Source organism: Leiobunum rupestre, chromosome 1, assembly GCF_980474605.1.
Source record: "Leiobunum rupestre chromosome 1, qqLeiRupe1.1.hap1, whole genome shotgun sequence".
In the NCBI taxonomy this organism is placed as follows: Eukaryota; Metazoa; Arthropoda; class Arachnida; order Opiliones; family Sclerosomatidae; genus Leiobunum; species Leiobunum rupestre.
This window is the reverse complement of record NC_143384.1, coordinates 71,589,335-71,602,031: the sequence shown is the minus strand read 5'-3', so window position 1 is coordinate 71,602,031 and position 12,697 is coordinate 71,589,335. Positions and strand designations below refer to the sequence as shown.

Below are 12,697 nucleotides of genomic sequence, written 5' to 3'. Positions count from 1 at the left end.
TTTCACTACGCCACACTCAGTTGTTTCACTACGCCACAGTCAGTTGTTTCACTACGCCACACTCAGTTGTTTCACTACGCCACACTCAGTTGTTTCACTACGCCACAGTCAGTTGTTTCACTACGCCACACTCAGTTGTTTCACTACGCCACACTCAGTTGTTTCACTACGCCACACTCAGTTGTTTCACTACGCCACACTCAGTTGTTTCACTACGCCACACTCAGTTGTTTCACTACGCCACACTCAGTTGTTTCACTACGCCACACTCAGTTGTTTCACTACGCCACACTCAGTTGTTTCACTACGCCACACTCAGTTGTTTCACTACGCCACACTCAGTTGTTTCACTACGCCGCACTCAGTTGTTTCACTACGCCACACTCAGTTGTTTCACTACGCCACACTCAGTTGTTTCACTACGCCACACTCAGTTGTTTCACTACTCCACAGTCAGTTGTTTCACTACGCCACAGTCAGTTGTTTCACTACACCACACTCAGTTGTTTCACTACTCCACAGTCAGTTGTTTCACTACGCCACAGTCAGTTGTTTCACTGCGCCACACTCAGTTGTTTCACTACGCCACAGTCAGTTGTTTCACTACGCCACAGTCAGTTGTTTCACTACGCCACAGTCAGTTGTTTCATCAATAAAGAGAGCGAACTCTTCAATGAATGGGTGCCAGACTTATACGAATAATATTAGAAGCTTTTGCCTTTCTTATATGTAACTGACTTCCTAAGGACATATGTGGAAGTGACTTGATGAAAGACTTTAAAGGGACTACCCCTGTAGTAAATTAGAGTCGGGCCGACGTCGGCAAAAGGTACTAAACACTAAAGGCGGCCAACGGTCAGCCGACCTTTGGATTTAGGGTCCAAATGTCCTAGGGGTCGGCCGCCTACAAAACGTCGACTCTTTACCGCCTTTTAATAGACCTAAGAACCGACTCCGAAACGACGTCATCCCGACTTAGAATGTACTGCATACGTCGAAATGACTTACTTTTTGATATTTTAAGTGACTGAAAATGACCAAGTAAAACCGTAAATATAGCTATATAAATAGCTATATACATGTATGTAGTTGGTCAAGTCCCATGAACGGGAGTGAAACAATGAGTTTATTTCCGTCAATCGGAAAGCTCTTGAATCTAGAGTACAGAGTTCTAGAGTTTCTTGGGGCTTAGTAAAAGTAACGATTACATTTTCATTAATAATATCTTAGCCTAACATATTTAGCTATACGAATGTAACCTACTTGAGCTGAGAGATTTTTAATAAGGAAACATTCTCAGATTGAATATACAGGGTGTCCACTAAAAAATGAACCAGGGCGAATATCTGAAAATCGGTTTTATTTACGAATTTGAAATTTCCAGTTTACACGGGGAGCACCTACTATGAAAATGTCGATGACCTTGAACTATGTCTTCAAGGACATCCAAACATTATCTCGAGAACCGTAAGTGTTAGAAAGTTGGTTCCAATTAGAAAAGTATTCCCTGTCACGTTTTAGGTCTAACTAGCTTTGACCCGATCGGATTTGACCAATAGGTTGTCGAAAAAATTGTTACTAAAATCACAAAGGTCGTAAAAGGGAAAATTGAAAGAAAGCGCTAATAACTCGAAAACAAGTCATGTTACATTATTATAAGGTATTTCTCAAGGTCATTTTCGAATGTCCTTGAAGACATGGTTCAAAGCTACTTGGACGAGAATGTGGTGATACGCATTTTTCTAATTGAAACCTGGTTTCTAAACCCAATGGATCGCGAGATAATTTTTTCACGAACTTGAACCACGTTTTCAAGGTCATCCAATTTTACAAACTTGAAAGACTCCCACCATGATGAGTTCGTCTAACAAATTTCAATAATGTAACACGATTTGTTTTCGAGTTATTAGCGCTTTCTTGCAATTTTCCCTTTTACGACCTTTGTGATTTTAGTAAAACATTTATCGACTTCCTATTGGTCAAATCCGATCGGGTCAAAGCTATTTAGACATAATACGTGACGTGGAATACCTTTATAATTCGAACCAACTTTCTAACACTTACGGTTCTCGAGATAATTTTTGGATGACCTTGAAGACATGATTCAAGGTCATCGACATTTTCATAGTAGGTATTCCCCCTACACGCTCTATGCGACCTGAAAATTTCAAATTCGTACCAAAAACAGATTTTGAGATATTACTCCTGGTTCATTTTTTAGTGGACACCCTGTATAATCTTTTTTGAAAAAATATAATACAGAAAGGAAGTTATTTTAAAAATATTTCAATTTGGTTTATTAAATCGCCAAAGTTTCACAGTTTTGAGCGATTAATTGGCAAAGCGCGACCTTAAATCGACCCTTTGTGCCACAGGGGTAATAATTAAATGTAAGGTCTATTTTAAGTCGGATAATGGTCGGCATACCGACCATAAATAGTCCCAAAAAAGGATTTACGGTTTTAGTGTCGAAAAACGTTCGGACGTTTTTAGGTCGGCATTTGGTCGTCGACTATAAAGCGACTTTTCGACCGTACCCCGACCCTAAAACGACTTTATGTGCTACAGGCGTAGATTGTCTACTGAGCTTAATGGCAAATTCAGTTCGCACACTTAAGCACACATTGAAGCTTCCGTTTGTTTAACTTCGTTGTAAACACTAGATGGGTTTTCTAGTTCTAGAGGATTTGTGTGTATTAGGTTCACGTACGGTGTCCGCACGATTTCTCGCGGTACGTTAGAGCAGGGAGCTTCTATAAGACTCCCTGGTTAGAGGTACCATAACACGTGATACGTAAATCAATTGCAAATATCATGGCCTCGCCGGCTTTGTTAACATTTGTGAGATCGGGGGCTAGGAAGTGCGCATTTGCCCATTTTAGTCATTGTTGGCGATTTCATTTCTACTCCAGATGCACATTACGTTTTTAAATTAAGATTAAGTTATTATGATATTTCGTACCAATTGATACAGGCGCCATCTAACTCAAATAAAAATTCGTACGCATGCTGCTACCTCATTTCCAAAACCAGGTATCTCGAAAAATTCGATTGGCCTAAGCATTTATTTAAATTAACGTGTTCACGTTTCGCTACTTTATTTCGAAAACAAGGTAACTTGAAAATTTATTTTTCGATAAAATTCCTCTTGGGTTTGTTACGGTATAATTATTCCTTAGACTTCTGGGCAGGCGATTTTTGGTGTAAACCACAAAAACCAGCCTTCCGCCCAAGCCTTTTTCCCCCGCAAAACGCTTTGAAAACCAGCCCAATCGGGCGGGGAAACCGCTCATCTGGCAACTCTACAAGGCGGGATAGTGAGTCTTCAATGTAAAGTGAAACTGCGAGATCTCGAGAAACAAAATCCAAAAATAACTAATACATAGTTCATGGGTTCATAATCGGTTTTTCATACTTAAAAACAGTGGCACCATTAAAAAACAAGGAAACAAAAATATATTTTTGTAATATGAATCGTGTACCCGTGTGTTTTCTCAGATTGTTTATTGTTAGTAGTTATTTTAGTTTAAAGAGTGTAATTTAATATTTTTAATATTTTTGGAAATACTACTGAAATTAAATACTATTATAAATAATTATAATTGAAAAATACAGCAATTCCAAAATTCTTAGTTATTTTTTTTGTCACGAGATGGCGTTGGGAGCCCAAAATGAATTAAAATGACAAGATAATTAATTCGAGGAATTTCAGTAATATAAATTATTTGATATAAAAAGCAGATAAAATGTTCAAACTGAAAATAAAATTAACAGAAAAAAATTTATCTAAAATATAAGCGGAAGCGAGATTTGAACTCACGCCTGGTAGATTGACAGAGCGCGTCTATAACCATTACCAGGGCTCTTCGCTGAGTGTATTGGCCAAAAAGAAATATATGTATAAATGTAAAAGCATCCAAGTCTTAGCGATAAATTGACAACGAAATAGCCAGAAATAACCGAATTACAATTACATACAGGTCAAATCGCTAATTATTTTATTGCACAAACTCAATTTGAAACTAGATTTTGTATTATTTATGAATTATCTTTAATTTTGACTAGAAACTAAACCCGTTTTGCCTGAATGCTCGTATTTTCTCGACGACGTTCGGCCATCTTTTTATATTTCATTTCTAGCCGGGAAGCCGAAAAACGCATGCGCGCAGTCGTGAAACGAATATACTTCAACCTGTGTTGCCACGTCAATTTGCCGTTGTATAGGGCTCTTGACCCTTGATGATCTACACAACGCAAACTAAGAGGAATTTCCCCCGCTTGGCTACGTTTTTTTCGCGTTCCCAATCATACCCGATCACACACACACACACACACACATGGACGACACCAGCCTATAATGACTCGTATACTATATATCAGGGGCGTAGGAACCGGGAGGGGCAGGAGGGGCAATGCCCCTCCCTAGAATTTTGCTGGGAGGGGCAACTAATGTTATTGCCCCCTCCAACCTTTGGTCAGTTGAAATCTTCAAAATGCTCAAATTATCATTTTAAAAGCATATACAGTTTATACAAAGAATATAAAGCCCCAGGAATGGAAGGTGTGGCTCTGTCTAGTGGAACTTTTGCGCCTCTCGTTTTTAAAGAGAGACCGGGTTGCGTTAACCGTTTCCGGTTACTCTGATTTGATTTTCCGGAAGTTTCTAACGCAACCAAAACACGCGGCCAATAATATCAATCCTTCCATTCCCGGGGTTTATATTCTTTTCCCGCCAATTTACATAGTAGTAACAAATACACATGCATTCGGAGAAGCTACACTCCATTAAAAATTAAAAACCATTCTCCAGACCCCTTTTCGTTTATCTTTGCCCCCTCCAACTTCTAGAACGTTCCTACGCCCCTGCTATATATAGTACACGATTCATAAACATTATGACCTACAAGAACAGTATAAGGTATTTTAACATAAAAAGTTGACATTTCTGCCAGAGATTCCAACCGTGGACCGGTTTCAACCTTTTGGAACCCATCAGTACTTTGTAGGAACTCTTAATTTGCTTGGAAATCTGCCGATATCAGTAAAACTAATATACTACCAGGGTGCCGTATATTTGTGAGCAGTCCATTACAATTTATAGTGAAATTCTTAGTGTTGTAAGTCGGAAAATTTTCCGGAAAATGATCGATGTCTTTTTTCTGGAAATTTTCCGTATTTTTCCGACAAAAATAAAAAAAAGTTTTCATTCCATGATTAGTCTAATACATTGTTTGCATATTTAAATAAAGCGGAATTTTCACCTAATTTTTCGGATCTGAAAGTAAAACTAAACCTCTAGACTAGTTTAAACTGATTAACAATGTAACACTATTAATTTTTTGTAGTATATTTACTGATTTTAGACATTTAAAAACATTAAATGTTTCAATTTTTTATTTTTCCGATTTGCGAAAAAGTTTCCAAAATTTTCTGGAAATTTTTCCGCATTTTATTTTTCCGGAAAATTAACAACACTAGAAATTCTTCACCAATTATTGCATATCGGTCGCTAACCGGCAGACATTTTTCACGTTCCGGCTTCCATTGAAATCCAACGTTAGGATAGTTTTATCGAAAGTCAAAATTTACACATTACTGATGAGCCCTAAAAGGGCCAAAATGATCTACTGTTGGAATCTCCGGCTGAAATTCTGTGGCTCTGTGTTACCTGAAAAGTCTAATTCACCATACATTAAGCTGCGTTTTCATCGAAACTTGTACAAAAGCGTTTTCACGGAAATAGGGAATTTTAGCTTATCTCATAAATTAGAAAAGGCAGTGACCTGATTTACTTACTAGACGAGCGAAAATATCTAGTTTCGCAAGCGCATGCTATAAGCGCAAACTATAAGCGTTCTTATAAACCCGAAATGATTGTAGTGTGAGCGAGTATTTTAAACTATTTCTATAGCCCAAGTCAAAATTTTACTAGCTAAAAGCGTGAAAACGTGGCTTTAGATAGTTTTATCTCTTTGTTTAGTCACTGCTGTTTTGCTAGTAAAAAAGACATTAAATTGGGGTTTTATCACCCCTAAATGGTTTTTTTTGCAACCGAAAAGAATGCCTAGAAAAACTTACGCGACTAAACAATTTGGGAGAATTTTCATCAATATTCTCTTTTTTTTGGACTCAACAGTGTTTTGGCCGCTTCTGGTCAAGTAACGTAGCTATAGGTACTGACCAATGACCACGTGGCCAAATTCAAAAGTGCTGAGGTCTTTTAATTGACTATTACATAAGTAACATAATAACAATAAGTATGACACTTCCTATTACTTTAATGCTAATTTTTTAACCGAACCTTTTTTCGGCACTGATACTCTCTTCAAGCTGTGACTTGGACTCGCGACTTACCGTTTTGGATGACTACTTTTTGATAGAAATTTAAGCCTAATATCTGAGAGCACGTTCTGTAGTCGCGAGGGGCTTTGGATTTGTTTCGAAGCCCGCGTGTGAATCACGCGTGATAAAAAACATGAGCTCTTGGCGCCGAGAAAAACGTTTTTAATTTTATCATTTTAGCCCAATATTCCGCCTATCTATCGGAAACCAGATATTTCGGCTTAGCGGAAGTTTCGCGTATTTTAGACACTAGAGGGCTCTGTGCTGAGAAAACATCTTGATTACGCAATAACTATGAAAATCAGTTTGGTTGTAAATTTCGTTAATTGTCATACTTATTGTTATTATGTTACTTATGACTATTATATTAATTTTCTAAATTTTCTTACACTGATTTTGTAAACGTCTTTAATCTGAATTTTCTAAAGTTTTCGAGTCTAGGTGGCTTAACCGCGCTAGCTTAACCCGGGTTGCGCTTATGATCTAGCGTCTGCTATACAGACAAATTGAAAAGTTCAAAGAACGGTTTTTCTTAAATAAACTTATCAAAATGTGAGCAAACGATGCAAATTTTGCAATTATAATTATTTATTAGGTCAAATTTACGAATAACGATGAGGAAAAACTAATAGCGTCTGCTTTAGCCATTACCTATCTAGGTTTCAAAGGCTAACCAAAGGGGTGATAGTTGTCGGTCGCGAATAGAAATTGCAAAAACCGTGCCTCATTAACTATGTACCAATTACCTTGGTACCCACTATTTTTTTTAAATAGCATTAATCTTATTAATATAATTAGATTAAATTAAAAAACCATGTTTTACAATCACGAAATTTTCTTAAAATAATTTAAAGCGTTTTTTTTAAATATGACATTGTAATGAAACAATCACCCTCCTCTGTAATATTAAGTTACGACATAATTCTATAATTATGTGTTTAGTAGAACCATAAGTATATAATATTTTTCATAAGTTTGTCACTTTGGGGAATATTTTACTGAGAGCTAGTTACGGAGTGACGTCATCACCAGAAGAAAATCTCCCCCTAGCGAGGCGCTGTCAAAGGCTACTTGTGACGCGCTAGCAAGCGGACGCAAAACGGCGCCGAAGCCCGTAATGCAGTCTGTCTGGTGAAGAATAGGAAGTGTCCCACTTATGTTACGTTATTATACACTTACGGTAGAACTAACCGAATCTTAGATAACAGTGACTCTATCTGAACGGAAGAAATAATTACGATAGATCAGATATTTAATTATCCGCTTTGACGCTAAGTTATTATCAGATCATTTGATATTCGTCCAAATGCAAAATAGACAGTTTAAGAAAATGAGCAGATATCAAATGCATCGCAGGAATCTAATTTACAGATCCACCAATAAATTCCTTTCGAAATTTTAATTACTATTTATTTTGATTTGCTTCCATTAGATTATATTGGCACTAAACGTATAAGCTAACTGAATCTGGTCAGATGTCTGGTAGCGGAGTAGATCGGTTATATTATATTTATAATATATATATATATATATATATATATATATATATATATATATATATTTATAATATATAAGCTTATGTTAAATATAACCATATACAAGATACGGTAACATTTCATAAACAATAGAAAGAAATTTTACCATTCCCGCCCATTACCATTGTCACAAGTTCCCATTTTTTAATACATTTCCCATTCCATTTGACATAGTTTTATCATTCCATCTATTCCCGGCTCCTTCCCGAAATTTACATTCCCAGCTCATTCCCTAAATTTCCATTCCCGGCTCATTCCCGAAATTTCCATTCCCAGCTCATTTCCTAAATTTCCATTCCCCGCTCATTCCCTAACTTTTCATTCCCAGCTCATTCCCTAAATTTCCATTCCCGGCTCATTCCCGAAATTTCCATTCCCAGCTCATTTCCTAAATTTCCATTTCCAGCTCATTCCCTAAATTTCCATTCCCGGCTCATTCCCGAAATTTCCATTCCCGGCTCATTCCGTAAATTTCCATTCCCGGCTCATTGTATTACGACTAGGTTGAAAATCCAATCCAGTCCATTCCCGAACTCAAAATTACTTTTTCCCTCCATTTCCGAAGCGAAAATAAAATATAGACCGCTTAATCCGTGGTAACGCAAATTACCATGCAAATCTCTAAGAAACAAATTAAAATTATAAATTAAAAAAAAGATAACGTTGTTGCTACACTTAGAACCCATTCCAACTGGCAGAGGTTAACGGTAATAGTGAGTGTAGGAAGCTGTTGACTCGCGGGCATGAAGGGCTTGCCACCAGGGCCGGATTAAGACTTTATGGGGCCCTAGGCCCAAGTTAATTTTGGTGGCCCCTTTCAATAGCGAGCGAAGCGAGCTAGGCGCTTCCTCAATTTATAATTGAGAAATGGAAAGAAAATTCATTTTGCTGCCAGATTTAGTATGTCGTCAGGGGCTAGACGGCAGTCCGTCAGAGAATGTGACAATCAATCGTTTTTGGTTCATAGGGGTGGACGCATTTACTAAAATAACTCCGGAAAATATTTTAAGAAAAGCAAATGATTAAAGTTTGGTACTTTTATTTTTTTCGAACCCTCTTGGTGCCCCTTGTAGGCTTGGTGCCCTAGGCCCAGGCCTATTCGGCCTATTGGTTAATCCGGCCCTGCTTGCCACCACTTTATCCTACGCATTGTAACTGAATTAATGGCTTCAAAAGTCGCGGCGGAAGGAAAATGTTTGTTGGGGCACAAAAATAAAAATTCGATGCAGCCCACCGCGCTGCGATAAAATTATGTATTTGTATGGCATATTTGCTTGTGATTTTCACGACAATAGAGCCGTGTTTAGCAAAAGCAAGTCTAATTCAGTATTTAATTAAATCGCTTTCTTAATTTATATAATTATATGAATATGTCATTATATTATGTATAATACAATTATTATTTCTGAGGGTTTTGGAAAATTTTATACCAAATTGTAGAGTAGTTAATTTTCCGAAAAATTAAATGCGGAAACAGTACCGCAAAAAGTTGAAAAATAAATTTTACTTTTTAAGTAGACTAGTCACCAAAATGAGCCGAAAAGGCCGCGAAATGTAATGTACACCTGTACCACCCTATTCCATCCCCCAGTGGCGCACCCAGGATTTTTTCGGAGGGTGGCGTTTAGGGAAAAAAAAAACTAAAGTTAAATATTAAAAAATGGTAGATTTTAGAACCGACTTTTTCCATAGTATAGATTTAATAAATTCGGTGAAATAGAGAGTTGGAAAATTGAAGTCGTTCAAAACCAATCTTAGTTGTAAATTGTAACATAGAATCTAACATTTTAAACTTTATTTTAAAATATTTGAATTTTTGAACCCCCAAAACTTCCGCAACCGGAATAAATAGCATTAAAAGTCGCTAGCTGACTTACGCCTATGATGGGGGCTTGCAGCCTTGGATATTAGACTAGCTGATTATTATTACTATATTAATTATCAGACAGCCGACAACAGCGTCACCACGTAAGCCACCCCGTAACACCACTTCTAATTCTCATTACCTTAGGGTTTCTCTTAGCGGCAACTCGTAAAACAACTTAGAAAAGCGCCATAGAAGGCGAGGAGGTGTGGGAGGGCGGTATAAATGTAAAAGGGTTGATAGTAATAAGCCCCACGAAGGACACTTATGTCCAAAAATCGCCCCCAAAACAAATGACAAGATCCAGCCTGCCGTATAAAACGCCGCCGAAAAAGACCCAAGAATAATAACGCGCGTAAAGTAAAAGACAAGCGAGCGAGTGTCCGAGTTATTAAGCAAATGACCACCTTCGGGGGCCGAAATCAGCCAGCCAAAAAATAATGGCCGAGTGGGGTCAATTGGAACGGCGAGTTTTTTTGCTACCCTTGTCAATTTTGGCTGCTCTTCTATAATTGATCAGTTAGGTTGGCCAGGGGTTGCTTTTACCCCAACACCACACTTCTTCCAAAACCTCCTCTTAAACCCCCCTTTCCTGTTTAGCATTTATACCCCCCCCCCTGACTGCGTTGGTATATGACTAGTAATTTCCTCTAAGTGCTCTTAAAATTGTATTTATGACAGGTCGTTCTTGAGAAGAGAAAATTGGATTATTTTGGAGGTAACGAGATTCATTTATTACGATTTTTTTCCCGTATTAAATATTTATATTTTCGTGTAATTTCCAGCGTCGTAAATAGGCGCTTCAATAAATGGCGCTCTCTTTTTCTATACCCACAAAACGCGCGTGCGCGAGTCACTGAATAAATTAGTCACGTGTTTATGTTAGTTTTATTTGAAAGGCGCGTGCGAATTTGAACGAGCCCTTCTATATTGAAAAATTTAAAATATAACGTTTTTACAAGTATGACCTGTATTACTATACTTCTAGGGAAATCACAGAACAGGTTTTATTTAATATGGGCCTGTTGCAAAAGAATACTTGGCGAGGATTCGACCATAGAAGTTATATTGGCAAATCCTAGACAAAAATACTTTTGCAACAGGCTCTAATTTCAAAAAAATTATAGGTTTCGAACTTAAATTGTGTCCGGACTGCAACAAATACTGTTTAAGTTTACTTTTTTAAGCTGGTTACCTCGATTTGTTTACAAAGTCCTTTTTTACCTATCTCACGAACCCAAACCTGAATGTTCCCGTTTCCCTGCTGCTTGTTGCAGCCTACTTCCAGGGGCTATTAGACCACACTTTGAAGCTCTCTGGCGCTCTTTTAACTCATCGTAGGAAAATGGAAAAAATCAAGCATACTTCTCAACTCACCCCCTTACAACGCCTTAAATTTTTTTCGTAAACTTTTGAAACACCCTGTATATTTAATACATTGGGAGAATTGTGTGTACTTAAATGTCCGTAACATCTTGTTCTGATACATAATCAGGAATGAATCAGAAGGTTGTTGAACGCATCCCTGGTTATTAAGTCACGTGACAGGATTATTTTGGTCACAAACACCGTAATCGAATTGGCAGGTCGTTAATTTGAAAATTCGAAGTTGGGCCCCCAATTAAAACGGATTAGGAAGTCACTTAGCTAAGATCTAAATTAACAACGAAAGAAAAAAAAAGTAATTAATGGTCCTAATGGATACTGGACTAGCTTTCGCAAAACGTAGTTGTCCAATAAGACGTTATTACATCCTTAGAAGGAATTTCGAAGGCAATTCGAACAAATTAAAAGTCTTAAGACCTTCCGGGACTTTGATCAAGTTCTCGGAATCTCAATGAACGCGTTTGAGGTGAGAGAGAAGCAAAATTTTTTAAATAAGAATTTTATATATTACGTTGAATTGAACGTCACTACATCATGAAAGAATGTGTAAAATATTCACTTTTAGCACTTTCGCCTTGCAGCAAGAGGAGCCGGGTTCGATCCCAGCTTGTGACACAGGGTGAAACACTCGGAACCACTCCTTCCGCGTTGAGTTTGCAAGTTCCCTCCCCACTGCTTAAAGTAGTTTTCCTCTGAGTTCTTCGGTTTCCCTTTTTCCATAAAACGTTGCAGAGGTTAACCGTAATAATCAGCTAATACCCTTGGCACCACCTTAGGCCTAAGTCATCTTGCGATTTTTAAAGCCATTAATTCAGGTGGCCGGGTTACGATGCGTAGGAGGGTGGTGGCAAGCCCTTCACTATTACCGCTAACCTCGACAAGTTTTTATGGAAGGGGAAACCGAAGAACTGGGGGGAAAACCCCATTAACCAGTGGAGAGATAACTTGCAAACTCAACGCGGAAGGAGTGGTTCCGAGTTTTCACCCAGTGCCACAAGCTAGGATCGAACCCGGCTCCCCTTGCTGGCGAAAGTGCTATGTAGGGAGCTGTTGGCTCGCGTGGCATGAAGGGCTTTCCACCACCCGCCTATGTAATTTAACCCGGCCACCTGAATTGAAGGCATTAAAAGTCGCTAGATGACTTGGGTGATGATCTGCAAAGCGGTTCGAAACATGTCAGACCCCTAGTTCCACTAGGTTTATTAAAAATGATACATGCAAATTTAAGTTTTTTCCTTTAAATTAAAGGGGAACGGCCAAGCTTTTCCAAATATGGCCTTATTTCCGTATCAAAAGATTAACAAGACGTTCAATATACTAACACGTACCTTTCTTTGTCTCGAAAAAATAGCTTTGGCCCCAAAAAGTTGAAACGAAAAATAACGCCAGGTGTTTGGGTTTGAATTTTCGCCGCCATCTTAGGGGCTGCCGCCAGCGCCCCTAACCCCGTATGAGCGATTTGCGAACTATCCTAACTTTTAAAATCGCGCAATTTAGGCTTAAAGGCCCAAACACACATACGGTTCGCAAGCGATTTCGCCTGCGAATTTTCGCGCACGCGCCCATGCGC

The 12,697-nt window shown here is 38.2% G+C and overlaps 1 protein-coding gene across 1 annotated transcript in view; it reads right to left on the bottom strand.

The window, feature by feature from the left end:
- LOC149966264 (uncharacterized) overlaps positions 1 to 12,483 on the bottom strand; it is an 85,903-nt gene extending 73,420 nt beyond the window's left edge. The window contains exon 1 of the mRNA XM_090171224.1: positions 12,456 to 12,483. The gene's annotated coding sequence lies outside the window, so the exon portion shown is untranslated. The remainder of the gene's footprint in view (positions 1 to 12,455) is intronic.
- Between the last annotated feature and the right edge of the window lie 214 nt (positions 12,484 to 12,697).